The 16,957-nt window shown below is 42.8% G+C and overlaps 1 non-coding gene across 1 annotated transcript; it reads right to left on the bottom strand.

Annotated features, from left to right (window-relative positions):
- Positions 1-714: 714 nt before the first annotated feature.
- Positions 715-787, bottom strand: TRNAC-GCA. The gene has a single exon. It is a non-coding gene; the product is annotated as a tRNA-Cys (tRNA).
- Between the last annotated feature and the right edge of the window lie 16,170 nt (positions 788-16,957).

Raw genomic sequence — 16,957 nt, 5'->3', positions numbered from 1 at the left:
GGGATCTAAGCCCTGTGTTTTGCATCTCCTACATTGGCAGGCAGATTCTTTACCTCTGAGCCACTAGGGAAGCTCTTACTCACTTTCACATTAGCAGTGTGAGATTTGCAAGCTTGTAAACACATTCCACAGCCTCTAGAAACACACATGTCCTCCCAGCATAATTTATTTCCTCATTGTGGTATGAGATGTGTGTCTGATAAACCAAAACATCTTTCTTTTTTTTTTTCTGTACTAAGAAGATAAAAATAGGTAAACTTAGACTTGTTTAGCAATTAATGCCTAAGTATTTTGTCTTATTTTGGAAATAATCTAGACATTCAACGAATTCCCATAATTTAATTTAATGTAGCAAAACTCCAAAGTTTCAAGTTACCATGAAGATTTGGAGAAACTTTTTTTTAAATTCAAGATCTTTCTTTCCTTTTTTTTTTTGGCCATTCTGCATGGCTCTCAGGATTTTAGTTCCCTGACCAGGGATTGAAACTGAGCCTGTGGCAGTGAAAACATCGACCAGGGAATTCCCTGGAGAAACTATTTTTAAGTAGATGTACCATGAGACATAGTTATTCTCAAAAGTGAAAGAAAGTGGAATTGCTCAGTCGTATCCAACTCTTTGCAACCCCATGGACTTTAGCTTACCAGGCTCCTCTGTCCATGGGATTTTCCAGGCAAGAATACTGGAGTGGGCTTCCATTTCCTTCTCCAGGGAATCTTCCTGACCCAGGGATTGAACCTGGGTCTCCTGCACTGCAGGCAGATGCTTTACCATCTGAGCCACCAGGGAAGTTATTATTCTCAAAAGTTTACATCAAACTCTTATCTCACTTACATTTAATTTACTTATGAAAATACCATCATACCAAGTTATTTTTCTTGCTGACAAATTTTGTTAGACAGAACATGAACTTATTTCACGTTTGGTAAACCTAGGTAGAATAAAGGTTTTAATACTGATAACTCTGTAGACAAGATAGGCCTATGTGAATTAAGCCAAGCAACAAACTTGTTTTTATTTACTAAGTATTAATCTTAGATCGCGCGTGCGGGCTGGCTCAGTCGCTTCAGTCGTGTCTGACTCTTTTGTGACCTCGTGGACTGTAGCCCACCAGGCTTCTCTGTCCATGATTCTCCAGGTAAGAATACTGGAGTGGGGTTGCCATTCCTTCTTCCAGGGGGTCTTCCCGACCCAGGGATTAAAAACTGCATCTTCCATGTCTCCTGCATTGGCAGGTGGGTGTTTTACCACTAGGGCCACCTGGGAAGCCCCAGTCCTAGATCACATAATCTTAACAATAATGTGTTGGTTTCTATTACATTTAGAAATAGTTAATTCATAAGCATTTACTTTTAAGCCAATTAAAGAGAGCTGCTTTACAAATTAAGATCGGCAATACTGTCAGGAGTTAGAAACATAACTTATCTATAAAATATATAAGACATAATAGATAGACACAACCAGAGATCACATAGCTTTCATTGTAAGGCTTTAGTTATGAATCAGGTATAAACAAAACTCACTAGTTTATAAATAACTTTTGATTTATAGCTGTGCTGGGTCTTTGTTGCTCTGTGGGCTTTTCTCTAATTTCGGAGAACAGGGCCACTGTAGTTGCAGTGCACAGGCTTTTTACTGCAGTGACTTCTCTTGCTGCAGGGCACCGGTTCTTGGGTCCGCATGTTTCAGTAGTTGCAGTGCTTGGGCTTAGTAGTCGCGGCTCCCGGGCTCTAGAGCACGGCCTCAGTAGCTGTGGGGCACAGGCTGAGTTGCTTTGAGGCACGTGGGATCTTCCTGGACCAGGAATCGAACTTGTGTCTCCTGCATTGGAAGGTCGATCCTTTACCACTGAGCCACCAGGGAAGCCCCCTTCCTGTTAGTTTATAAAGAACAGCTGGAACAAATTAAGTCTCTCGCCTGAGTTTAAAAAGGCTGTTTTCCCTCTCAGTCTCAGGAATTGGAGATGGTCTAGATAAGAGCATCCTGAGAAGACTTGGAGAAACATCCACATCTCACAGGCACAGGAAGATAAATGTAATTTCCTCCCAGAAGGACTTTTGCTCCCCTAGGGTCAGAACTTGGAAAAAATGTTTTCTCAAGCTGGCTTTTTCTAGTTGTGTACACAAAAAACCCATTTGGAGCCTCATCTTGACCATTTCAAGCCCAGATCGTCTTTAGTTCCCATTTAACTAAGTGCTTCTAAGTTTATTCTCTGTACATACATAAACCCGGCTAGGGTGGTCAGGGTTTGACCATCTACCTGTCACCCCTTTTTTGTTCAATCTGAAGCCTTTGCCTCCCATTTCAAGGTGGTTTGTCAGGACAGAATTACTATAGAAAACTGTGCGGGGCTGGTGTGCTGTTTTGAGCTGAACTCCTCTAGGTGTCACTCAAGAGTCATTTCTTCTTCCTCCAGCAGTCTAAAACCAGCATGGGCTCTCAGAGCCATCTCAACATGGGTTCTCACATGGCCAATCTTAATGTGTGTGTCCCTCAGACAAGCAGTTTTTAAACTAGTGAGTGGTTTTCCCCGAGGGACCACTGCACAGGTATAGACTCACCTCCACCACTTCTGTAAATTGCTCAGTTGCCTGAAAAATCTGTACCTGGCCAGGAGGAACTCTGTCCCTTATTTTCGAAGCTGAAAGCTCTCATATGATATCTTCACTTTAATTCAAACAAATTCTGTTAAATTAGCTAATTAACAAAGAACACGAGGTCATTTTTATCCAGGTCAGCCCCCTGCCTAAAAACCTTCTCAGTGTCTTTCCAATGAGTGACCTTCCTTCCCAGTGTCGTTCAACTGAAAGTCCAGGTACCTCTTTCTGAACTGATTTAAATTCAGAGAGACTTTCTCCTCATAGTGAGGAGTTTACCAATCATGGAATAAAACTCAGGATCATCAGCCAAGATGTGAGATCTGAGGCCAGGAGAGACATACAGTTATTGGGACTTGCTGAGGAGGTGAAGGGCACAAGGAGACTTTACTAGTACCAACGCTCTGGATCCTTGTAGATTCAGGTAAAGAAGAGAAATTTGCTCTGGGTCCCTTTGTGGTCACTAAAACTGTTAACCATGAGAAAGACCCCTAATGTAAGAGCTCTGAGTTTATGTTTTATTCAGTATCTTACTGAGGCCCACAGTCCAGCAGATAGTCATTCAGTAGCTCAGAGTAAATGAATCCAAAGAGGTACACAGAGAAGCCAGTTTCTGTGTAATTTTTAGCTAGAGGCTATGTGCAGTCAATCACTGAGGAAGGCTTTCTTAGCTCTCCTGGCTATTCTTTGGAACTCTGCATTCAAATGGGAATATCTTTCCCTTTTTCCTTTGCTTTTTGCTTCTCTTCTTTTCACAGCTATTTGTAAGGCCTTCTCAGACAGGCATTTTGCTTTTTTGTATTTCTTTTTCTTGGGGATGGTCTTGATCCCTGTCTCCTGTACAATGTCACAAACCTCCATCCATAGTTCATCAGGCACTCTGTCTATCAGATCTAGTCCCTTAAATCTATTTCTCACTTCCACTGTTAGGGATTTGATTTAGGTCATACCTGAATGGTCTAGTGGTTTCCTCTAGTTTCTTCAATTTAAGTCTGAATTTGGCAATAAGGAGTTCATGATCTGAGCCACAGTCAGCTCCTGGTCTTGTTTTTGCTGACTGTATAGAGCTTCTCCATCTTTGGCTGCAAAGAATATAATCAATCTGATTTCAGTGTTGACCATCTGGTGATGTCCATGTGTAGAGTCTTCCCTTGTGTTGTTGGAAGAGGGTGTTTGCTATGACCAGTGTGTTCTCTTGGTAAAACTCTATTAGATTTGCTCCTGCTTCATTCTGTACTCCAAGGCCAAATTTGCCTGTTACTCCAGGTGTTTCTTGACTTCCTACTTTTGTATTCCAGTCCCCTATAATGAAAAGGACATCTTTTTTGGGTGTTAGTTCTGGAAGGTTTTGTAAGTCTTCATAGAACCATTCAACTTCAGCTTCTTCAGCATTACTGGTCAGGGCATAGACTTGGATTACCGTGATACTGAATGGTTTGCCTTTGAAACGAACAGAGATCATTCTGTCGTTTTGGAGATTGCATCCAAGTACTGTATTTCGGACTCTTGTTTACTATGATGGCTACTCCATTTCTTCTAGGGGATTCTTGCCCACAGTAGTAGATATAATGGTGATCTGAGTTAAATTCGCCCATTTCAGTCCATATTATTTAACTGATTCCTAAAATGTCAATGTTCACTCTTGCCATCTCCTGTTTCATGCAAAAATGGGTTCAATAAAGGATGGAAATGGTATGGACCTAACAAAAGCAGAATATATTAAAAAGAGGTGGCAAGAATACAGAGAAGAACTGTACAAAAAAGATCTTCACGACCCAGATAATCACAATGGTGTGATCACTCACACTCACCTAGAGCCAGACATCCTGGAATGTGAAGTCAAGTGGGCCTTAGGAAGCATCACTATGAACAAAGCTACTGGAGGTGATGGAATTCCAGTTGAGCTATTTCAAACCCTAAAAGATGATGCTGTGAAAGTGCTGCACTCAATATGCCAGCAAATTTGGAAAACTCAGCAGTGGTCACAGGACTGGAAAAGGTCAGTTTTCATTCCAATCCCTAAGAAAGGCAGTGCCAAAGAATGCTCAAACTGTCACACGATTGCACTCATCTCACACGCTAGCAGAGAAATGCTCAAAATTCTCCAAGCCAGGCTTCAACAATACGTGAGCTGTGAACTTCCAGATGTTCAAGCTGGTTTTAGAAAAAGCAGAGGAATCAGTGATCAAATTGCCAACATTGGCTGGATTATTGAAAAAGCAAGAGAGTTCCAGAAAAGCATCTATTTCTGCTTTATTGACTACGCCAAAGCCTTTGACTGTGTGGATCACAATAAACTGTAGAAAATTCTGAAAGAGATGGGAATCCCAGACCACTTGACCTGCCTCTTGAGAAACCTGTGTGCAGGTCAGGAAGCAACAGTTAGAACTGGACATGGAACAACAGATTGGTTCCAAATCGGAAAAGGAGTATGTCAAGGCTGTATATTGTCACCCTGCTTATTTAACTTACATGCAGAGTACAGCATGAGAAACACTGGGCTGGATGAAGCACAAGCTGGAGTCAAGATTTCCGGGAGAAATACCAATAATCTCAGATATGCAGACAACACCACCCTTATGGCAGAAAGCAAAGAAGAACTGAAGAGCCTCTTGATGAAAGTGAAAGAGGAGAGTGAAAAAGTTGGCTTAAAGCTCAACATTCAGAAAACTGAGATCATGGCATCTGGTCCCATCACTTCATGGCAAGTAGATGGAGAAACAGTGGAAACAGTGTCAGACTTTATTTTTTTGGGCTCCAAAATCACTGCAGATGGTGAGTGCAGCCATGAAATGAAAAGATGCTTGCTCCTTGGGAGAAAAGTTATGACCAAACTAGACAGCATATTAAAAAGCAGAGATGTTACTTTACCAACAAAAGTCCAACTAGTCAAAGCTATGGTTTTTCCAGTGGTCATGTATGGATGTGAGACTTGGACTGTAAAGAAATCTGAGCACTGAAAAATTGATGCTTTTGAACTGTGGTGTTTGAGAAGACTCTTGAGAGTCCCTTGGACTGCAAGGAGATCCAACCAGTTCATCCTAAAGGAAATCATTCCTGAATATTCATTGGAGGGACTGATATTGAAGCTGAAACTCCAATACTTTGGTCACCTGATGGGAAGAGCTGACTCATTGGAAAAGACCCTGATGCTGGGAAAGATTGAAGGCGGGAGGAGAAGGGCATGACAGAGGACGAGATGACTGGATAGCATCACTGACTCATTGGACATGAGTTTGAGTAAACTCCAGGAGTTGGTGATGGACAGGGAGGCCTGGTGTTCTGCAGTCCACGGGGTCGCAAAGAGTCGGACTTGACTGAGTGACTGAAGTGAACTGACTGATGGGCAGTCAGACATGCATCTTGGCAAAACATTACTGCTAGTCACAAAAAATAGATACCTCAAGTTACTGATTTAAGTGCTTTTCTATGTATGGGAAAGTAAATGAATCTGGGGTCATTAAAATTCTTCCTGAGATTAATTAATGAATAAATTAATATTAATACATCTAAGAGGCCTGCTTGTCCGACACACGGGGCATCCTGTTATCATAGTCATTTCTTCTGTCTGGAGCGCTGAGTGCTATCAGTCAGCAACTGCAGTGGGTTAATCCTTGCAGAACTGGGTGATGAGCAACGCTATCTGTTCTTTGTTTTCACCTCACCCAGTCACACCCTTTCTCTGACATTTTCTTTGTATTTATTTATTTATTTTTAATATTTATTTATTTGTTTGGCTGTGCTGAGTATTAGTTGTGGTATGCAGAATCTTCAATCCTTGCGGGCACATGTAAGTGATATTTAGTCGTGGTATGAGAACTCTTAGTTGTGGCATGTGGGATCTGCTTCCCTGAGCAGGGATTGAACCCAGGCACCTCTGCATTGGGGGCATGGAGTCTGAGCCACTGGACCACCATGGAAGTCCCTTCTTTGTTTTTATAGGTTCACTAATCTTATCATTGTGTGCAAAAGCCCAAAGGTTAGATACAATGAGTCTTCTGCAGACCAATGAGGTTTTTGTGCCCTGGTTCACTGTTTTGAATCTTTCTAGCACATTCTTTCTGGTTTATTATGGCCTCCCTTGGGTGTATCAGTTACCTTGTTCACACCACTCCAAATGTTTTTAAGATCTACTAACTTTCACATATTCTGGCCTTGTGAAGTTGTATTTCTTGCCGATAAGGAATACAAAGGACATAAAGCATTCTAAGAAACACCCACGATGTTTGATGTGTAAGGGCCCTTTGCTTCCTGCCAAGTTTGTCTAGTATCAGCTCCCACGGTGTTTGGAAACACTCTTGAGTTGTTGTTGGATCTTCTGGTCCTGTGGTTTCAGTTTACAGCCTTTGTGGGCAGGGTGGTGTCTTGGGTAGAAGTTGGCCTTGGGGTGGTTTGCTGCTGCTGCTGCTACTGCTAAGCTGCTTCAGTCATGTCCGACTCTGTGCGACCCCATAGACGACAGCCCACCAGGCTCCGCCGTCCCTGGGATTCTCCAGGCAAGAACACTGGAGTGGGTTGCCATTTCCTTCTCCAACGCGTGAAAGTGAAAAGTGAAAGTGAAGTCGCTCAGGCGTGTCCGACTCTTAGGAACCCCATGGACTGCAGCCGACCAGGCTCCCCTGTCCATGGGATTTTCCAGGCAAGGGTACTGGAGTGGGGTGCCATTGCCTTCTCCGTGGGGTGGAGACAGCCAAATATACTTCAGTGACTTACTAGCTATGTGTCCTCGGGTAAGTTATTTAATTTCTCTGACACTTAGTTTCCTCATCCATAGAATGGGAGAAGAAATATGTAATTTAAAGAGATGTTTGATGGTTATCCATTTTAAATATAGCAGTGTGTACATGTTTATTCCAAACTTCTTTAAAATGGATAGCACAGGACCTCTATATAGCACAGGAAGCTCTGCTCAATGCTATGTGGGAGCCTGGATGGGAGGTGAGTTTGGGGGAGAATGGATACCTGTCCATGTATGGTTGAGTCCCTTTCCTGTTCATGTGAAACTACACAGCATTGGTAATCAGCTATTATTGCTGTTCAGTCACTAAGTTGTGTCCGACTTGTGGCAACCCCATGAACTGCATCATGCTAGGCTCCCCTGTCCTTCACTATCTCCTGAAGTTTGCTCAAACTCATGTCCATTGGGTCAGTGATGCCATCCAACCATCTCATGCACTGTCACCCCCTTCTCCTCCTGCCCTCAGTCTTTCCCAGCACGCCTTTTCCAATGAATTGGCTCTTTGCATCAGGTGGTGAAAGTATTGGAGTTTCAACTTCAGCATTAGTCCTTCCAATGAATACTCAGGATTGATCTCCCTTAAGATTGACTGGTTTGATCTTGCTTTCCAAGGGACTCTTAAGAGTCTTCTCCAGCCCCACAATTCGAAAGCATCAATTCTTCAGTGCTCAGCCTTTCTTATGGTCCATCTCTCACAACCATGCATGACTACTAGCAAAACCATAGGTTTGACTATATGCACCCTTGTCAGCAAAGTGATGTCGCTGCTTTTTAACACACTGTCTAGGTTTGTCATAGCTTTTCTTCCAGGGAGAATGTGTCTTTTAATTTTGTGGCTGCAGTCACAGTCTGCAGTTATTTTGGATCCCAAGAAAATAAACTCTGTCACTATTTTCACTTTTTCCCCATTTATTTGCCATAAAGTGATGAGACTGGATGCCACGATCTTAGTTTTTTGAACGATGAGTTTTAAGCCAGCTTTTTAACTCTTCTCTTTCACCCTCAGCAAGAAACTCTTTATTTCTGCTTCACTTTCTGCCATTAGAGTGATATCATCTGCATATCTGAGGTTGTTGATATTCTTCCCCAAAGTCTTTATTCCAGCTTGTGAGTCATCCAGCCCAGCATTTTGCATGATGTACTCTACATATAATTTAAATAAGCAGGGTGACAATATACAGCCTTGACGTACTCCTTTTCCAGTTTTGAACCAGTCCATTGTTCCATGTCCAGTTTTAACTGTTACTTCTTATCTTGCATATAGGCTTCTCAGGAGACAGGTAAGGTGGTCTGATATTCCCATCTCTTTGAGAATTTTCCACAGTTTGTTGTGGTCCACACAGTCAAAGGCTTTAGCATAGTCCCAATGAAGCAGAAGTAGATTTTTTTTTAATTCCCTTAAAAAAAAAGGCAATGCCAAAGAAGGTTCAAACTACCACACAGTGGCACTCATCTTACACACTAGCAAAGTAATGCTCAAAATTCTCTAAGCCAAGCTTCAACAGTACATGAACTGTGAACTTCCAGATGTTCAAGCTGGGTTTAGAAAAGGCAGAGGAATGAGAGATCAAATTTCTAATATCCGCTGGATCATTGAAAAAGCAAGAGAGTTCCAGAAAAACATCTACTTCTGCTTTATTGACTACACCAAAGCCTTTGACTGTGTGGATCACAACAAAGTGTGAAAAATTCTTCAAGAGATGGGAATACCAGACCATCTTACCTGCTTCCTGAGCAATCTGTATGAAAGTCAAGAAGCTACAGTTAGAACTGGACATGGAACAACAGACTGGATCCAAATCAGGAAAGGAGTGCATCAAGGTTGTATATTGTCATTCTGCTTATTTAACTTACATGCAGAGTACATCATGCAAAATGCCAGGCTGGATGAAGCACAAGCTGGAATCAAGATTGCTGGGAGAAATATCAATAACCTCAGATATGCAGATGACACCACCCTCATGGCAGAAAGCAAAGAAGAACTGAAGAGCCTCTTGATGAAAGTGAAAGAGAGTGAAAAAGTTGGCTTAAAGCTCAACATTCAGAAAACTGAGATCATGGCATCCGGTGCTATCACATTATGGCAAGTAGATGGAGAAACAGTGGAAACAGCCACAGACTTTATCTTTTTGGGCTCCAAAATCACTGCAGATGGTGACTGCAGCCATGAAATTAAAAGACTCTTGCTCCTTGAAAGAAAAGCTATGACCAACCTAGAGAGCATACTAAAAAGCAGAGATGTTACTTTACCAACAAAGGTCCATCTAGTCAAAGCTATGGTTTTTCCAGTGGTCATGTATGGGTGTGAGAGTTGGACTATAAAGAAAGCTGAGCACCAAAGAATTGATGCTTTTGAACTGTGGTGCAGGAGAAGACTCGAGAGTCCCTTGGACTGCAAGGAGATCCAACCAGTCCATCCTAAAGGAGATCAGCCCTGGGTGTTCATTGGAAGGACTGATGCTGAAGCTGAAACTCCAATACATTGGCCACCTGATGCAAAGAACTGAGTCATTGGAAAAGACCCTGATGCTGGAAAAGATTGAAGGCAGGAGGAGAAGGGGTTGACAGAGGATGAGATGGTTGGGTGGCATCACTGACTCAGTGCACATGAGTTTGAGCAAGCTCTGGGAGTTGGTGATGGATAAGAAAGCCCGGAATGCTGCAGTCCACGGGGTCACAAAGAGTTGGACATGACTGAGCGCCTGAACTGAACTGAACTGCTTTTCCTATGATCCAATTGGTTATACTCAATTGGCGATACCCCAATACAAAATTAAAAAACTTTTTTTTCAAAGAAATGTTTTGAGAATTCAGTGAGAAAGTATATGTAGTAGATGTGATTGGCACTCAGAAAAATATTGGTTAGGGTTACTAGTCAATTAGTAATTAGTTCCAGGATTATAGGCTCCTCCTTTAAAAAGGAACATAGCTCTTTACTAAACAGTTTGCCAAGAAGTTGTTGTTTCCCCAGACATCCAGGAGCAGAGGCCGGGGAAAGGGTTATTTCAGGGAGCAGGGGAGAGGGGCTGCCCCTTGGTGCTAGGAATCTGTAGCCTCAGACAAAAAGCTGGAGAAGGGCCATTTCCAGCTTCTGCAGTTTGAGGAGCTGAGCCCTCCACCTGGGCCAGGTGAGGCAGAGGCAGGTTGTTCTGGGGAATTATGTAAAAGGACTGAAGCCGAAGGTGGGATCCAGTCTCAGGGAACAGCAGAGCTTGCAGGAGCCTCGGGTGAGAACTCAGGCCCCAGCCTTAGCAGGGCGGTTGAGGCTCCACAGGCAGTGAGCCAGGCCTGGCCTGACGATGACACACACACACACACACACACACACACACACACTCATGGAACTGGTGCCACGTGCAGAACGCTGTTCAAGGTGCTATTCACATGTGAGCAGATTCGATGCCCCAAACCACCCCCAATGAATGCGTGTTGCGATGTCTATTTTGTTCGCTGTGGAATTTCTCAAGAGTTCCTGCCACACAGTAGATACCTGATGCACATTTGGTGAAGGAACAAACCCTGTGAGGTTTGTCAGCAGCGCTGGAATCAGGAGGAAGTTCGAGTATGAAGGGAGATGAAGTAACTTGTCCAAGATTCCCCAGCTGGTAAAGGGCCAACTCGGGACTGGAACCCAGGCCACAGGGAGAAGCTGCCTGCAAGCCTCCGGATCCCCAGTCTCCCCTCTGCCTGTTTTCATAGAGGGCCTGACCATCTTCTTTTCTTTCCTGTGATCTGCTTACCTGGATCTTTTCCTACCTTGCCTGTCTGTAGATGTTTGTAAATTCAGACAAATTACCTTTGGGGCACTTATTTTCACCCACACTTGATTTCCCATTTTCACAGCATATGTCCCTTACACTTCAGTAAAAGAGTCTGGTTTACATGTTTGCAAACTCTAGTTTTTCCTGATGATGAAGGTGTTCAGAGAATTAGATCTCCAGGGTTGAAGGCTGGTGATTTGCACCAAATCAGAAAGCCTTCTGGACTGTCCAGGCGTGTTCTGCACATTCAGTGAAGATGTGAGAAATGGGAGTGATGGTGTCTGAACCTGCCCTTCTTCCAGGCCAGCCTGGAAAGAAATCAAGAACAAGCTGGAAAGAAAGCAGCCATCTTCGAGGTGTCTGGGTCTCAGCCTCAGTTCAGCAGCTCTTCTTCTCCTTGCCTTTCCCACCCTTCCATCCTCTTCTCACCATTTCCCCTCCTGCCTCAGCTCCTGAACTGCTCTTACTCTGGTTCTGAAGCTGGAGGGCTTCAGGCCTTGTCCTGCCCAGCCTGAGGATGTCCTCTCTGGTCTGGGGCTCTCAATCCTTGCTGCCCATCAGCAGCACTTCTGGGTCTGGAATAAACACATGCAAGTGCCCTGTACCACCACCCTCCCCAGACTCGAATTCAACACGTCTGGTGGAGGGTGATTGGAGAAGGAAATGGCAACCTACTCCAGTGTTCTTGTCTGGAGAATCCCAGGGCCTGGTGCGCTGCCGTCTACGGGGTCGCACAGAGCCAGACACGACTGAAACGATTTAGCAGCAGCAGCAGCAGCAGCAGGTGGAGCGGGGAGGGGTCTGTATTCACAGACTCTGCCCACCGATGATTCTCATCGGGCTTTGAGTGACACATTGCCCTTTGATGTTGCCAGGTTTCCTCAACTTGGGGTGATATGAAAAAGAAATGAAAGGATATATTTGAGTTACTGTGCTGTTTCTGTGAAAAGAACTATTGTGCTCAGATCTACTTGGAATATCCCCCCAACTTTATTAAAATAGATGTAACTGACATAAATCACCTTACTTGCCTCCTGAGAAATCTGTATGCAAGTCAAGAAACAACAGAGCTGGACATGTAACAACAGACTGGTTCCAAATCTGAAAAGGAGTACGTCGAGGCTGTATGTTGTCACCCTCTTCATTTAACTCAATGCAGAGTACATCATGTAAAATGCTGGGCTGGATGAAGCACAAGCTGGAATTAAGATTGCTGGGAGAAATATCAATATCCTCAGATATGCAGATGACACCACCCTGATGGCAGAAAGCAAAGAAGAACTGAAGAGCCTCTTGATGAAAGTGAAAGAGGAGAGTGAAAAAGTTGGCTTAAAGCTCAACATTCAGAAAACAAAGATCATGGCATCTGGTCCCATCACTTCATGGTAAATAGATGGGGAAACAGTGGAAACAGTGTCAGACTTTATTTCTTTGGGCTCCGAAATCACTGCAGATGGTGACTGCAGCCATGAAATTAAAAGACACTTGCTCCTTGGAAGAAAAGCTATGACCAACTTAGACAGCATATTAAAAAGCAGAGATATTACTTTGCCAACAAAGTTCTGTCTAGTCAAAGCTATGGTTTTTCCAGTAGTCATGTATGGATGTGAGACTTGGACTATAAATAAAGCTGAGTGCCGAAAAATTGATGCTTTTGAACTGTGGTGTAGAAGCTCTTGAGAGTCCCTTGGGCTGCAAGGAGATCCAACCAGTCCATCCTAAAGGAAATCAGTCCTGAATATTCATTGGAAGAACTGATGGTGAAGCTGAAGCTCCAATACTTTGGCCACCTGATGGGAAGAACTGACTCATTTGAAAAGACCCTGATGCTGGAAAGATTGAAGGCCGGAGGAGAAGGGGATGACAGAGGATGAGATGATTGGATGGCATCACCAACTCGATGGACTTGAGTTTGAGCAAGCTCTAGGAGTTGGTGATGGACAGGGAAGCCTGGCGTGCTGCAGTCCATGGGGTCACAAAGAGTTGGACATGACTGAGTGACTAAACTAAACTGACATAAACCATTGCATAGGTCAGACAGTGTGATGAATTGATATATGTATATATTGTGAAATGATTACCACAACAAGGTTAGTTAACACATCCATCACCTCACATAGTTACTGCTTTCATGCAGTGTGTGTTGAGAACATCTGAGATTGACTCTGTTAGCGACTTTCGAGTGTACAATGCAGTATTGTTTACTGCGGCCATGGTGCTGTGTGTTGGGTCCCCAGAACTTGTTCCTCTAACAGCTGTAAATTTGTACCCTTCAAGCAACAACTCCTCACCTCCTCGACCTCCTGGCTCCTGGCAACCACCAATCTGTTCTCTTTCTATAAACCTGGCATTTTGAGATTGCACATAACAGTGAGATCATACAGTATTTGTCTGTCTTGGTTACTGTAAGTAATGCTGCAATCAACATGGGTGCACCGGTATCTCTTTGAAATAGTGATCTCCTTTCCTTCGGATAAATACCCAGAAGTGGGATTGCTGAATCATATGCTAGTTCTATTTTTAACTTGTTGAAGAGCCATCATATTGTTTTCCATAGCAGCCATGCCAATTTACATTCCCACCAACAATATATGAAGGTTCCCTTTTCTCTATATCCTCACCAGTAATTGCTATATCTCTTTGATGATAGCCATTTTAACAGGTGTGAGGTGATATCTCATTGTGGTTTTGATTTGCATTTCCCTGATGATTAGTGATGCTGAGCATCTTTTCATGTACCTGTTAGGTATTTGTATACTGTCTTGGAAAATAAAACTGTGGGCTCCCTAATGGCTCAGATGATAAAGAATTTGCCTGCAATGCAGGAGACTTGGGTTCAATCCCTGGGTCAGGAAGATCCCCTGGAGAAGGAAATGGCAACCCACTCCAGTATTCTTGCCTGGTGAATCCCTTGGACAGAGGAACCTGGTGGGTTAAAAAGTCCATGGGGTTGCAAAGAGTCATACATGACTGAGCGACTCACACTTTCCCTTCAGTTTTGGAAAATATGTCTATTCAGGCCCTTTGCCCATTTATTTAGTTATTTAAAACTTTTTATTTTGTACTGGGGCATAGCTGATTAACAAATAATGTTGTGGTAGTTTCAGGTGAGCACTTTTGCCCATTTTTAATTTTTTTTTGCTATTGAGCTGTATGAGTTCACTATGTTTTGGATGTTAACTTCTTATCAGATATATGGCTTGAAAATGCTTTCTCCCATTCTGTGGGCTGCATTTTCATTTTGTTGATTGTTTCTTTTGCTGTGCAGAACTACTTGGGTTATTGTAACTTGTATGTTCTCATTCTGATTACACTGAGGTAACGCTTCATTTTCACACTGATTGGTGAATAGCAGGAGCCTCTTTGACCCAAGTGCCAGATCACATATACTCTCTCTCTGCTAGCTGCCCGTAGCACTGCTTCCCCTGCTCTGACCCCATGTGATGGCCTTGAGCCAGGCATAGCTGCTAACATCCTTGATAGCCCTGTGTTTCCACCTCAGAGCCTAGAACTAAAAGCAGGTGGAAAGCAGTTAACCAGACTTTCCTCCAGGTGTAAGGAATATGGAAGGAATTACCATCATCAACATCATCATTGTCATCTTCACAGCTAACACTGTGTGCCAGGCACCTCCAACTGCTTCACTACATTTCATCCTCCCAGCAACCCTCTGGGGTAGGTACTGTTGTTAACCCCATTGAACAGATGAGGAAACTAATCTCTCAACATCGGGCAGCTAAGTAAAGCTAGTGTGTCTCTAGAGGGGCTTACTTGCAGCATCCCACAGGCATGAACAGTAATAAGAGTCCCATGCAACTCCCAGAAAACTTTAAATTGGAGATGCAAATCCAGACTCTGTTAACATGGCCCCACAAGTCTGGGATTCCAGGTCAAATTGCCTCCCTCCCTACTTCATCCTTGTCCCATTCTTCCCTTCTGGTCTAATACAACCCTCTCTGACCATTAGTGAGAACAAACATCCCCTTTGGGGAAATTCTCTCCAAATGCAGGAGACATGGGTTCGATCCCTGGGTTAGGAAGATCCCCTGGAGAAGGAAATGACAACCTACTCCAGTATTTTTGCCTGAAAAATCCTATGGACAGAGGAGCCTGGTGGGCTATAGTCCATGGGGTCACAAAATGTTTGACATGACTGAATATGCACATACACATCGTTCACCATTACTTTTCTCAAGATTTGAGCTGGGGACTTAAGTAGACACCAAAGAGGGACATCCCAGGCTAGCTCTGAGGCCCTCACCTTCTCTGGGACACAAAACTAGCCATAAGATTAAAGTACAAGCACCCACTAACCCCAAAGTATGCAAATGAAAGAGGGTGTGCATTCCACGTTAAACAAATAATCTTTTTAGACAAAGAGGACAATTTCTCATGGGAGTTCTTTTGTTTCTGGTCTTCAAAGTCTCTTTAAAATGCTTAACCATAAGTTCATGGAGTGGAGTGATTTGCCAATTTTGGTTTACGTTTTGACATTAAACCATCAGTAAAAATGTGGAAAGGGAATTAGAATAACTTCAAGAGCTAATTCTGATTAAAGTTTTAAGGGGATTATTAGGGAGGCAGTTTCTCACATTTTGTAATTGCTTTAGCTAAAGGATATTTTGGAGAGGCAATTTTTGAGTCTGAATTATGTTTAGAAGCTAGCTTCCTATTACCAATGAAAGAAAGCCGACTTGTGGACGGTTGGGGCTTTTGTTTGTTTTATTTGAAGGTGCCTCTCAAATGAACAATTTATCCATCTTAAAGTTCCTCCAAGCGGCAAGTGTAATTTCAAATTATCACTGATGAAACTGTCAGTTAGAAAGATACACGGGAGGGAGCATTATGGTGAGAAAGAATGAAGGGGGCAGGTGTCTGACTTGGAAGGGGGCACAGCTTCAGATGGAAAAGCCCCCATGAGAACTGTGGTGTGACCATCCATAAGAACGTTCAGTGTGACCTGCATTTCTGGGACTTGGTTAAAGACTAAGAATCACCCAGCCGGGGTCAGACAAGAGCTCCTGATACCAGAGAGATGGAAATAAGGTGGTTTCTAAGCAGATCGGGAAGATACAAAACATTGGTTACTAAACATAATTTTAATTTGTCTTTATTTCTTAAAATGCCAGACAATAACAGAATATGGATAATAAGGCATATGCAATAAAATATAATGTATATTTCCTTTGACCGTCTCAAAGCATTTACATGCTTTGAGATAAATGCTCATTAAAAAACAGCTGGATGGTTTCTAAACTTTCCTTCCTCTTAGTGTCTCTTTTGTCCAAAAAAAATAGAAAATATTGATTATTTTAATTAAAGATAATAATTAGTGTAGATGGTTAATTGTCCTGGTTATTGTAATTGCAGAGAGATATAGGTATATGTACAGAAAAATTGGAAATACTAGAGATCTCTTCAAGAAAATTAGAGATACCAAGGGAACATTTCATGCAAAGATGGGTTTGATAAAGGATAGAAATGGTATGGACCTAACAGAAGCAGAAGATATTAAAAAGAGGTGGCAAGAATACACAGAAGAACTGTACAAAAAAGATCTTCACGACCCAGATAATCACAATGGTGTGATCACTCGCCTAGAGCCAGAAATCCTGGAATGTGAAGTCAAGTGGGCCTTAGAAAGCATCACTATGAACAAAGCTAGTGGAGGTGATGGAATTCCAGTTGAACTATTTCAAACCCTAAAAGATGATGCTGTGAAAGTGTTGCACTCAATATGCCAGCAAATTTGGAAAACTCAGCAGTGGTCACAGGACTAAAAAAGGTCAGTTTTCATTCCAATCCCTACGAAAGGCAATGCGAAAGAATGCTCAAACTACTGCACAATTGCAATCATTTCACA

This window comes from Cervus canadensis, chromosome 2, assembly GCF_019320065.1.
Source record: "Cervus canadensis isolate Bull #8, Minnesota chromosome 2, ASM1932006v1, whole genome shotgun sequence".
NCBI lineage: Eukaryota > Metazoa > Chordata > Mammalia > Artiodactyla > Cervidae > Cervus > Cervus canadensis.
The sequence above is the reverse complement of the archived record's forward strand: the minus strand, read 5'-3'. Positions and strand labels throughout refer to the sequence as shown.